The sequence below is a fragment of the Aricia agestis genome, chromosome 5 (assembly GCF_905147365.1).
Source record: "Aricia agestis chromosome 5, ilAriAges1.1, whole genome shotgun sequence".
Classification (NCBI taxonomy): Eukaryota; Metazoa; Arthropoda; class Insecta; order Lepidoptera; family Lycaenidae; genus Aricia; species Aricia agestis.
The window spans coordinates 20,735,688-20,747,631 of record NC_056410.1 but is presented as its reverse complement, the minus strand read 5'-3'; positions in this window follow the sequence as shown (position 1 = coordinate 20,747,631).

The window sequence follows — 11,944 nt, the reverse complement described above, 5'->3', positions numbered from 1 at the left end:
TAATAAGTTCATAATACGAGGATGTTCGATCACTGTCAGAAAGTAATAGGATTATCTCCCTTCTCCTTCCCACACCCATTCTTAGGGGATAAGTGACGTGACTTCAGTTTTTTAAGAAAATCCATTTTGTTCCGTTTGACAGGCATATTTTTTCCAAGGTATAATTTGAGGGGAGGTTTTTACAACTGGTTTGGCTCTGTTTTTTCTTTCATATATATACATTGATTGTAAATATTCTATATTTTGTTTTTTAATAGTGTTGTTTTATAGTAACATAATAATGTTACTTACTAGTGTGTTGGTCTGTAAAGTAAATCACAAGTACTTTATTATTTTAATTATTACGATTTGGGTTAATTTGATTGAAAAATCGATTTTGTCGTAATTTTGTAAATTAACGTGAGATATTATAGGCTCTGTCTACTCTGTATAGACTAAGCAACAAACATACTTTTACTGCCGTACTCTGAGACCTTTGATTATGTAGTATATAATCAAAGCCTGAGATTTTGATATGACTAAAGATTGTGTCATAAGCCCCATACTTACATTATATTTTGTCAAACTCTTTATTAAAGTAAGTTTAATCATCATTTAATGTCTCTGAGTGTGGCTGTATGTGTCTGTTATATGAGAATCATTATTTTATCGTTTTTATCCTTTTTCCCGATAAAAATAGTACTTAATGAAGCAATTCCAGCTATCTTCAGTAACCTTCGATCGGGCCATTAAAACGGTGCCGGTAGTTATCGGCACTAAATTCTGCAGATCGTCATAAAGTACGACATCAAAGTGGTCGTAAATTCAACTAGCTGCCGACACTAACATCAAAGTGGAAAAAAATATTACTCACCTGTGATTTACAAGCTGCCGTGTATAATATATTATGTTGTTTACGGTAATATATAGTATGGTTTAATGGAGAGATAACAGAGCTGTGATTTGTGCTAAGAAATTTAATTAAAATTTTATTCGTTCAATATTTTTAGTTTATATGTTCCATTTTTTGCATGACTAGAAATTCATTCATCCCATCCCAATTTTTGTGTGCCAAATCTTCATAAGCTTTGCTTAAAGCATTTTATTTTTGGTCTCCTTATTTATATTTATCATTTCCAACCTGTGAAGTAAATTAAACAATATTATTTAATTACAATGTGTGGAAGGGTGTAAAATAAATCTGTCATAACATCTACCACATTTCTGGTACCACACACGACGTTTCCTAATGTCCGTCTTAGATAAACTTATCGATAATTACAAACTTTATGATATCCTGCTCTACAAATTTAATTTTATTCCAAAATGTGTTTAATGCAGCCATTTATTTTATTTATTTCAACAATATTCGATGGTATATTATCTTATGTCCGGTCATTTGAATAAAATATACGATTTTGTAAAATAAAAATTCCAATGATATACATTTTTTCCATTCATCTTTTGGGTTTTGCGTTATAAAATACATAAAATTATCAAAACTACTAACAAAAAAATATAAACATACATACCCACTAAGGTAGGTATAAAAATCACTACACAGAGAGATTAATTATTTAATAGGGTCGGTCTGACAAACAAAGAAAGCAGGTCTTGTAAGTCATCTGCTGTATAAAATTATAGTTAGTAAGTGCTACATATTTAATTTTTAACCGACTTCCAAAAAGGAGTTTATACGTTCGGCTGTATGTTTACTTTCAGCGACAGTATAGTTTTCGATAGCCTTAACAACACCTGTATGCGTACCGTATTATTACTGTGTGTGTCTGAGGTGTGTAATTTGTGGAGCATAATCACGGGTTTCGTCTCGTTGGCCAACATAATGTCTTTGTGGGTTTAAAAAACAAATTACGACCACGATTGGTGTGTGAGATTGTTTTGGATAATTTTTACACTATTATTATGAGAGGTAGAGTACTCTCTACCTCTCATATTAATAGTATAAAAATTAATTAATTTATTGCAATTGTCAAAGTGCAGACGTTATAGGGGGATAGCAATAAAACAGCGGCTATCGTGGTAATCTCATCGTGAGAATTCACAAAAACTTACAATTAGGCCACATTACACATTAAATGCTTAATAGAAGATATTGGGTTTAGGCTTCAGACGCTAAGACCTTTGATTATACTATGCTATACCTAAATTTTGACAGTATTACGAATTTACTTTTACGGCACATCTAACTTTTCTATCCTTGGCACGTGCTGTGTATAATATAGGGTGTTAAATAAAGTTATTGTTAACGATATAAGATAATATTGGACAGGCTGATTTTTTTTTTACTATTTTAACGTTGTTAGTGGCGGCCGAAAAGGAAGATCTTCCGACCGAGAGAAATAGCGAGCGTCAGGCCGAAGCCCACTGACGTCATTTCAGACGTTGTATATATCTTGCCGTTCTCCGAAACTTCGATAGCGCGATGCAGGAATGTTAGGCGAATTGTGGGTACCGCCACATCACTCCCCCCCGAAGACCTGTGGTATTCTTCGATGCGCTTGTGTTGTCAGGTGTGGGCCGAAGCTACGTGCTGACTTAACATTTTCAATCATTCATATACAGGCTGATACTGGAAGATCTCTTGCGGCAATATTTTTCAGCTACCAGAAGCCGTTTAGCCACCGTTTTAAGTGTGTTGGGTAACAAACGACAGTTATTTGCGTGAATTTACTGACAACAAGTACGAGATAAGAGCTGAGTAATGTGGCGTACACGCCGCCGTAATTATCAGCCTTCAGACAGAAATCGGACCGATAAATCTTGGGTTAAGTCGGGCGCAAACTATAGATAAAAAAATACAGTTTTCTTGAATCTGATAGGCAACTCTATAATATTATATCTATGCCAGTTTGATGAAGAAGAATGTTTTGGTTTTTAACTGTTTATGAAAGAAGTTAATTAATTTCTATGAAAATTGGTGCAAGTATCAGTAGATAGAGCAACCTATAGCTTCTCAAAAAAGAGTACCCGCTGTTAGTTAAGTAATTTTGAAATCACATAAAAAGTATGAAAACCTTATTAAATCGAGATAAAAATGTACGAGGTGATAATATTTAAAGTGTATAAACGTTTTCTGTGGAAACACAAAGTGAAAAACCCACCTTGTGAACGTGATTACGTTTAGAAAATTTTGTACTGCGTCTGCTCTTTCATAACACTGCCACTGACTGTACACTCTTTCAAAACGTCTAAATGTGAAATAACATAGGTTATTTTAATGGACTTAATTTTTCGCGTACGGAATAATGGGAGACATCCAATTAAGTATGTGTAGCAAATAATAATAAAATAAGTTTGGTATTAATTCACGCTATAGGTTTCAATAAAATTTAACATACAAATAGTTTAAACGATATTTAAGAGGTATGAGCTGGAATCGTTATTATCCTACTGCATTATTTATATCGATATAACAATTGCTAATTGCCTCACGTGAACGATTTAATTTATAGTTAATTAATACATAATATTAGAACAATGTGTAGTATGCGCCTGTCCTTGTCAACAAATAACACCTATAAATCTGCAGTAATGATCGTGTTTGTAACGTAATAAAGGTATCAATAAGACCAGGCATAGACTTAGCGAATAATAGACCGACCGACCATTTAACCTCGCGTCTGACATTTTTCAAGCACAGACATTTTTGTATTTTTTTTCTTAATCATCTAATGTCTGAATGTCACGTTCTCTTCGCCATTATGTGATATCTACAAAAAAGTGACGTTTAATGATTTATCAGGGCGAGCGAAGCGAGCCCTAGTATATCCCACAACCTGTACATTTTGTGGTACACTTCACGGAGAAACTATCATGCCTATTGGCTACTTAACTTTTATTTTTATTTATATGTAGATGTGTTATCATTTGTCAGTCAAGGTTTTTTATACGTAGATGTGTCATGATCAGTCAGAGGTGTGGCGACGCGAGCCCTCACAAAGCTCGGCTTTTAGCTGGTTTGTATATGTCGTGAATCGTGATGTAACTCGTAAGTCGTATTACTACATACTTACTACAATTATTTCAGCTGGATATAAGCATTATAATAGCATATTATAATGCTAATGTCAAGGTCACGTTACACTAAAATTTGCAAATTATATGGCGATATTGTTATGTTACAACATTACTTACTTCTTTATAATATGCACAACTGTATCACCTGACCTCACTAACGTTTGTTGTATCGGAGCCCCCCTTAATTAAATATTAACTTTATTTTGTTTTTAATATTTGTTGTTATAGCGGCACCGGAAATACATAATCTGTGAATATTTCAGAAGTCTAGCTATAGCGGTTCTTGAGTTACAGCCTGGAAACAGACAGGCAGATGGACAGACATCGAAGTCTCAGTAATAGGGTCCCGTTTTTACCCTTTGGGTACGGAACCCTAAAAACTGATTCTCTAAAAACAAACATTTTAGGAGGCATTTAAGTTATGCAACATTAAAATTTGAGTTCCAATCTATTTTGAAATATAATCAGATCTTTATATTTGATGTAATTTGATCCTTATGTTTATTGACGGGACAGACCAAGATCCATTAAAATATAAAAAATACATTTGTTTTTTTATTTCGGAACTATGCAACTTTTTGTATTCTATTTGATTACTAGCTGTCCCGGCAAATGTTGTTTTGCCATATAAAGTATTTCGCCCATATTATTTTACTGAAGTGACTAAATGAGTATGGCACTATGACGTCCATCGCTGGACGCTGTCCCGTCGCACAAACAATAATGGTCGCCGTCAGTCTCAGTTACAATAATTTACTATTATTTATTCAACAAATGCACTTATCAATATAAAAAGTGGCCAGTAGCCGTGTCTCAGACCTACTGAATGTGCATAATAGTTATATAAAATTTGGTAAAAATCAGTAAAACCGTTTAGGAGGAGTACGCGGCCTAACATTGTGACACGAGAATTTTATATACATGATGACTGTGATGACAAGATGTATCACACACGCAGAGTATAATTTTACCTTCTTTTATGAATCCAAAATGTTAACAAAAAAGATAAAAACATTTTTTTCTACTATTTTAAAAGCCCATCAATCCCCAAGTGGCAGCCGGCTGCCGCATAAGAATTGAAAGTCTATTGTGTCTGCGATGCCCACGATGGAGGTGCTATAACCACACATAAAGTGTGTTTTACTAATTAACTCATTAGTAATTAAGTAGTTTCTTTTTAGTAATTTTTGCTTCCACACTCATTAAGCACGTTATAATGTTGAATGTCACTTCTATTCCATTTCTACTCTACATGTAATAGATTCGCGTCTGTCCGGCATAGAGCAGATTATTATGAAATATGTCCGCCCATAGGAACCAGTCGAAGTTGTCATAATGAGCCCGTGAATAGCGAATACACATTTATTGCACTGTTGCCTGTCAACGTATTATTTATACATTGTTGAATTGCACTTTGAGAAAAAAATTCTATGAATTATAACTGCAATTATCAAACTATTTTTAATGATTTGTTTCATTTCAAATATCGTAATTTATTTTTTCTGATTTCAAAAACTATGCAAGCTAGGCGTATGCTAGGCAAGCAGATGCTTGCCTAGCATACGCCAACGAGATATCTCACTCTATAATATGTTTTCTCGATGTTTGATGGTTCATCTCTTCATCTTTATTGACTCTAGCATGATAAACATTTTTTCTCACGTAGATCTATCATCGAAATAATACATTTTTATAGAGTTTTGTCGAGATAATGGAGAGAATTTGACATTATGAGACGAGTAGTTTTTAATTATCTCGAGAGTGAGATATCTCTTTGGCGTATGCTAGGCAGGCAGGTTTCCATAGGGCCTAGAATGAACTTGCGGTTACTTAAAAATACTAATAATCCGACGTCACGACATTTAACCAAACGTCAAACATGTCACGACTCTCTCAAGGGAAACGTCACTGCACCAGATAACAAGTTGTCGAGGGCGGCAGTACATTATCACCAGCACGAATTAAACTGTAATCGCTGTCATTTTTAACCTGAACATTTCCTTTTTGAGGTGTGGTATGAGTGCAATAATTAGTGGCAAAAATTATTTTCGACTGCAGTAACAAATGGCAACCATCATTCAAGGAATTTCAGTTGTCTGTTTTATTAAAAAAGTGATATTTATTAAGCTTTAGTATAAACTCACACCCCCTTACTAATAAACGTTGTATAAGCTTTGAATAGTTATACAGTGTTTTGTTCCTGTCACACAAGTGACATTTTTAATTGGATTGAAGAAGACAAAACACTGTAAGTATAACTATTCAAAGCTTATACAGCGTTTATTAGTAAGGGGGCTAGATAATGCCCGCAAAATTTGTTCAAATCTCATGATAATTTTCCATTTTCCCTGACATAAGCAGACCTCGATGCAGTTCCTTTGTCCCTTTCAGGGACTTCAAAGTATTTAGAGGTTAAAATGTAAAGGTAACACACTATCAGACAGATAAATTGAGCTAGTCACTAGTGACAGTCATATATACACTTTTTCGTTTATAGTACATATTTTCTATTTTCTCGCTTCTCGCTCCCGCGCCCGCTCCGCTGGCCGCTCACAGAGGCACCACGCCTTGATTTATGTACCGCCCGGTCTCATTTATCCCACTTACGTCTCGCGCCGCTGACAGCCGTCAAATTATCTCTCCAAATAATGTCCTTCATTTGTATACATCTGTGTTCCTTTCGCGAGCTTTTCCATAACGTGCTGTCAACTTGTTGAAAGGTAGCTGGAGTAAAAGTATTAACATTTTCCGATAAACAGATGATTAAAATTGTTTCGTTGTTTTTCATTATATTAGTATGGTTCAAGTTAGTATACAAACTTGATAATATGAATTGGCTATTATGCTATGCATAGGTATAGGTATAACTTATAGCGATATCATGCAATGACGATGCTGACTACAGTAATTAAGATTTTTTATGTCGCTTCTGAATATTTCGTAGACGAAACCCCAAACATAGTAGCTCATTAAACTATTATCTAAACAACTTGCCTAATTTTTTACTTGGCATTTCACAAGATCTATATCAGCGAGTAACATATTGTAATGTCCACATCAAACACGATAACGATCTATTCTAATTGCTATCGAATTTCGCATAATCTCTTCCATTTGAATATTTTAACATGGATTTATTTGTTTTGTAAATTTAATGAATTTTTATTTAAATATTTTGTTGAAATTTATTTTGCATACGTTAGATGTAATCTATTGTAGCATGTAATATATTGCGGGTCCTCTCGAATAGATAATGTTTTTATTATAATACACTCGCAGTTTACATTATTTATTACATGCGAATAAATTTTGCATAAATAATATTAATAAGCGTACATTTTAATGGCTCGAATGAATAATGATTCTATTTTTAATTATGATATGTAAATTTTATACTTATATCAATTATGAGTTACTATTTATGATATTTTTAATGTACGGTTTACGGTTTTTTTATATGTTTATATACATGAAATTATCCTGACGATATTATTTTATGTGTAATTAGTATGAAATATAGCCGTTTGTTGTTTTATTATCCAGTGGTCTAGTGTTTATGTAATAAAAATATTTTTATAATAAAATACTATATTATCAAAATATTAAATTTCAAGGTAACGAAAAAGTGGATAAAGTACTTTAGTTAGGTACCTACTTGAAAACGTCAAATACTCGAAAGTCGGGTATGAGGAATGACATATTATGTAGAGTCCTGGTTGAACTAATATGACTGTATTCTATGGTCTTGGGAAAGGACATCGGATAGTTTTTAACTTTTTATCCTAGAAAAGGGTTCTTGCGCGATACACGAATGCAACTTTCAAATACAATTTGAAATTTCAGTAGACAAAATTTAAAATTTCAGTTTTAAATAAAAGTCACAATATAGCCGTATTTGTAGAATATAATAATTAATAACTAATAAGGAATAATAACGGTTACTTTATACCCTAATTACATTTTACAAAGTAAAATTGCCAACAAATAACTTAATAACATAATTCGGTCATGATTATACTGCAGTGTAGAGCTTTTAATAAGCAGAAAATTATAGGCTTAATTTTATACGACAGTAAGGCTTTAAATAAGATAGGAGTTTTGTAAAAAAGTGATTACTTGTGGGAAGGAAGCATCTGCAATTTTGGGATATCATTATGTTTATAAAACCTCTAAATAATAAAATTAGGTTTCTGTTTCGAGGCTTACAATGTCAAAACTTTTTGACTAGCCGCATATTGGAACGAAGTTCCTTATCGCGCGTTGCGAAAGGGGGCAAGACGGAAAAAGTTGTAATGACACTTTTTGACTGACACTTATTTTAGTACCTACGAAGTAGGGGCAGAGGGCGTTGATGTGGCGATTACGTCAACTGGCGAGAAATTTAAAATTCTACCATTCCTCTATGGTGGGAATTTTGATTTTTTTTAGCTGGAATGGGTGGCGGTACTCTTCATTTTTAAGGTTCCGTAGCCAAATGACAGAAAACGGAACCACTGTCACTGCCATTTTTCTTCGAAACTATAAGAGCTGTAATATTGAAACTTGGTAAGTAGATGTAGTCTGTGAACCGCATTAAGATTTTGATACAAAAATGGAAAAATTATTAAAAATTTTAGGAGTCCCCATAGATTACAACTGAAACAAAAAAAAATATATTCATCTTACCTATGCGTGTGGGGTATCTATGGATAGGTCTTTAAAAATCATATTGAGGTTTCTCACATCATTTTTTTCTAACCTGAATAGTTTGCGAGAGAGACTCTTGCAAAGTGGTAAAATGTGTGTCGCCCCCCCTCTACCTTCTAAAGTATGATAGATGATATAAGGTATGATAAATCTAAAACAAATACATCTGTTTTTATCTATGTGTGTTAGAGCCCTTCCACACGACGTTTTTTTTTGCGCACTGACGACGCTCTGCTGCGCTCGTTTTCATCGCGTTTTGGCAGATATACCTAAAGTTTAAAACTTTAGGCTTCGCTTATCGCTTTCCGCCGTCTGACACACGTCGTAAAAGACAGATCCGGAGAAAACAGAACTAAATAGACAAAAAATAACCTTAAATCAAAGTAACAGAGTTGCAATTAAGTGGCGATTTTTTTAGGTTATCTACGGGGAGTTCTTATAAAGTAGATCTCAAACTCAGGTAGTCAGTTGCTAATAACGTATTAATCTTAATTTTAACGTATTTATAATACTTGTGTACAGGAACTTAGACCTTATGCTGTTGGTAGAATTTCAAATGTGTTGACAAACACAAAATACACAAGTATCGCGATATTTATTTAATCTATGCAAGATAACTACTTAATTACGTGGCAGCCCGTATCGCGAAGTAGATTTTAAATTGAGCCCTTATAACTCCCTATCTACAGCCTTGACAAATGTCCCTTGTTTCCTTTAATTCGTATTTTACATGAATATTTACAACAAATTATTACATAATATAATATTATCAGAATAGGGAATATTGCAAAGGTCGGAGCAAAGAGCGCTACTAACACATAAATAATCCTTAATAATCCGACCAAAATTCAACATGTTGCACACGTCATATTAGAATATTGACAGAAACATTGTCAAACGTCAAACAAAACTTTTTGCTGGTGCTGCCTCTATCGTGAAAACATTGCAATAATTTATCCTAGTAACTTAGTAAGTTTATCTTCTGATGTTGCGTGTGTCCATGGGCGACGGAAGTTGCTTTCTATCAGGTGACCCGTTTGCTCGTTTGCCCCCTTATTTCATAAAAAAGGTGATCTAGGATAGTCTCTATTATAAACTTTTCTATTTCAGGTTTTATTTTTTATCGACTTCGTAATTCCAAACGGTGAAACAATAAGGCACTAAAATTCATAAAAAATGTAAAATTTTGTTAAAAATGTTGTGGCTCATTATAATATTATCTTCTAAGCTTATTTTCAAATATGTTTATTTTCACACACACGTAATTATTTCAACAATTTAATAGTTATGTGGCCGCCATTATTAATTAATATTACTCACAATCCCATCCGGCAGTTCTACCTGTTTTTATCTTTCAATTAATCTCTTTTATTTTGACTTGATATATACACACTTTAAATTGTTGCAATTTATAGCCGTCAATTATATCGTTTCAATTATTTCCTTGTAACAATTATTTATTTCCTTTATTGATGTTAATAACAATGAATTTTGTGTAAAAGTAATGTAATTTAAAGTGGCAAGGTATATAAAAAGCTTTTAAAAATACTATAAGTCAATTTCAGTGACTGTCAAACGAGACTGGCAAAAAAGCGACTTGCTAAAAATAAAAAAGAAGGGGAAGAGTTTGACATTGACAATGTCGTAAATGCCGGCAAGACAAACTTTAATGGGTCTCGTAACAAATTGTAACGAATGGCTACACACACTGAGACTGACGTTAATTAAAAACTAAAACTGTTGCGCGATAAATTAGAGTTATGCAAATCAATTAATTACCGGCACTAGACGTTAACGATGGCTACAATAGTTATTTATAACCGCTATACGACCGAAAATATTATAAACGACTGGCCGTTTGCGTTTATAGCGCCATTAACATACTGCAATCGATCTAAGTCATGGCAGCGCTTGTAAAAGTCGTTTAAATCATTAATGATACGATTAAACTTTGAGAAACGCTGACGTAAATTATCACAAAAAGTTTAGGGATGCGAGTATGTCGATAGTTTTGACGATACGTCGCGCGTCACGTGATGCACGTATGTCGATACGTCGCTTGTCAGAATCACGTAAAGTCGAGCGATTAGAGATGTGCGTGTGTCGATAACTCGCTCAAAATCACAAAACGAGCAGTCAGATGTGCGTGTCGATAGTTTTGTCGATGGCCGATGCCGCGTGATCGCTCCGAGACTGAAAATCGAGCAAAAGTGCACTTAATTGCGGAGGCTTTTGTAAAGGTGCGGGCTTTGTGAGACGTGAGTTCGATTAAAAATGTGATTTGTGGCTGGCACTCGACGCGTGTTTTATTTTGGCGCACGTGGGGGCAGTCAAACGCCGTGCGGGCAAAAACGACAACGCCGCTGCCACTCACAATCTAGGATGCCTATGATTTATCTCAATTTTTTAAAAGTTTCGTATTTTGTATTTTTTAAAACGTGGATTTTAGTGGCTATAACTTATAAACGTGAAGTTTAATCTGCTATCGTTTGTTCATCCCTTTATAACTTTGACACTTTGTTTATTATTTACGTTGACTAGAAAAGCGTTAAAACATTTACAAATCAAAAATAATTTAAATCCTTGTAAATAAGATACTGCCATCCAACACTAGCGTGACAAATAGTTAAGGTGATTTCTATTTTTACTCTTCCCCCGTTTAGACGCAACAAAAACAGAGCGATTAACTTCAAAGAGCCGCGCTGTTTGGCGAGCGTGATTGCCAGTCGACATGCGTCTAGTTCCATCATTCACACCTGTCAGGCGCGGGCGGTCGAGGGGGGAGGGGTGCGGTGGGGGGAGGCGGGGGGAGGCGCGATTTGTACGCCGAGTAAATCACTCCTGAAGTAATTTATGAGCGGCCCGAGTGATGTCCGCGTGTTTATCGATATAATTTACTGTCGGACTAATTAGGGAATCGATTAAATGACAGTTATAATTTTATTGCGTTTTTGTTTATGATTCCTCATATAAAGGCTATAAACCTAATTTTTTAATGTTCAAATTTAAATTAATTAGTTGAAGAGAGACTTAATTAAGGTTGATTAAATAATGACTACTGAATACTGATTTAATTATGTTTTCTCTTTTATTTTATAGATTCTTCAAGTCTCATCAGCTATTTACCATAGATAAACGCCGGTCATGTGCTAATTGCTATAGTCTTAATCGTGCACGTAAGATTCTGTAGCAAAGGAAAAAACAAAATAAAAAAAATTATAAAGAATGCTGTGGTAGGAAA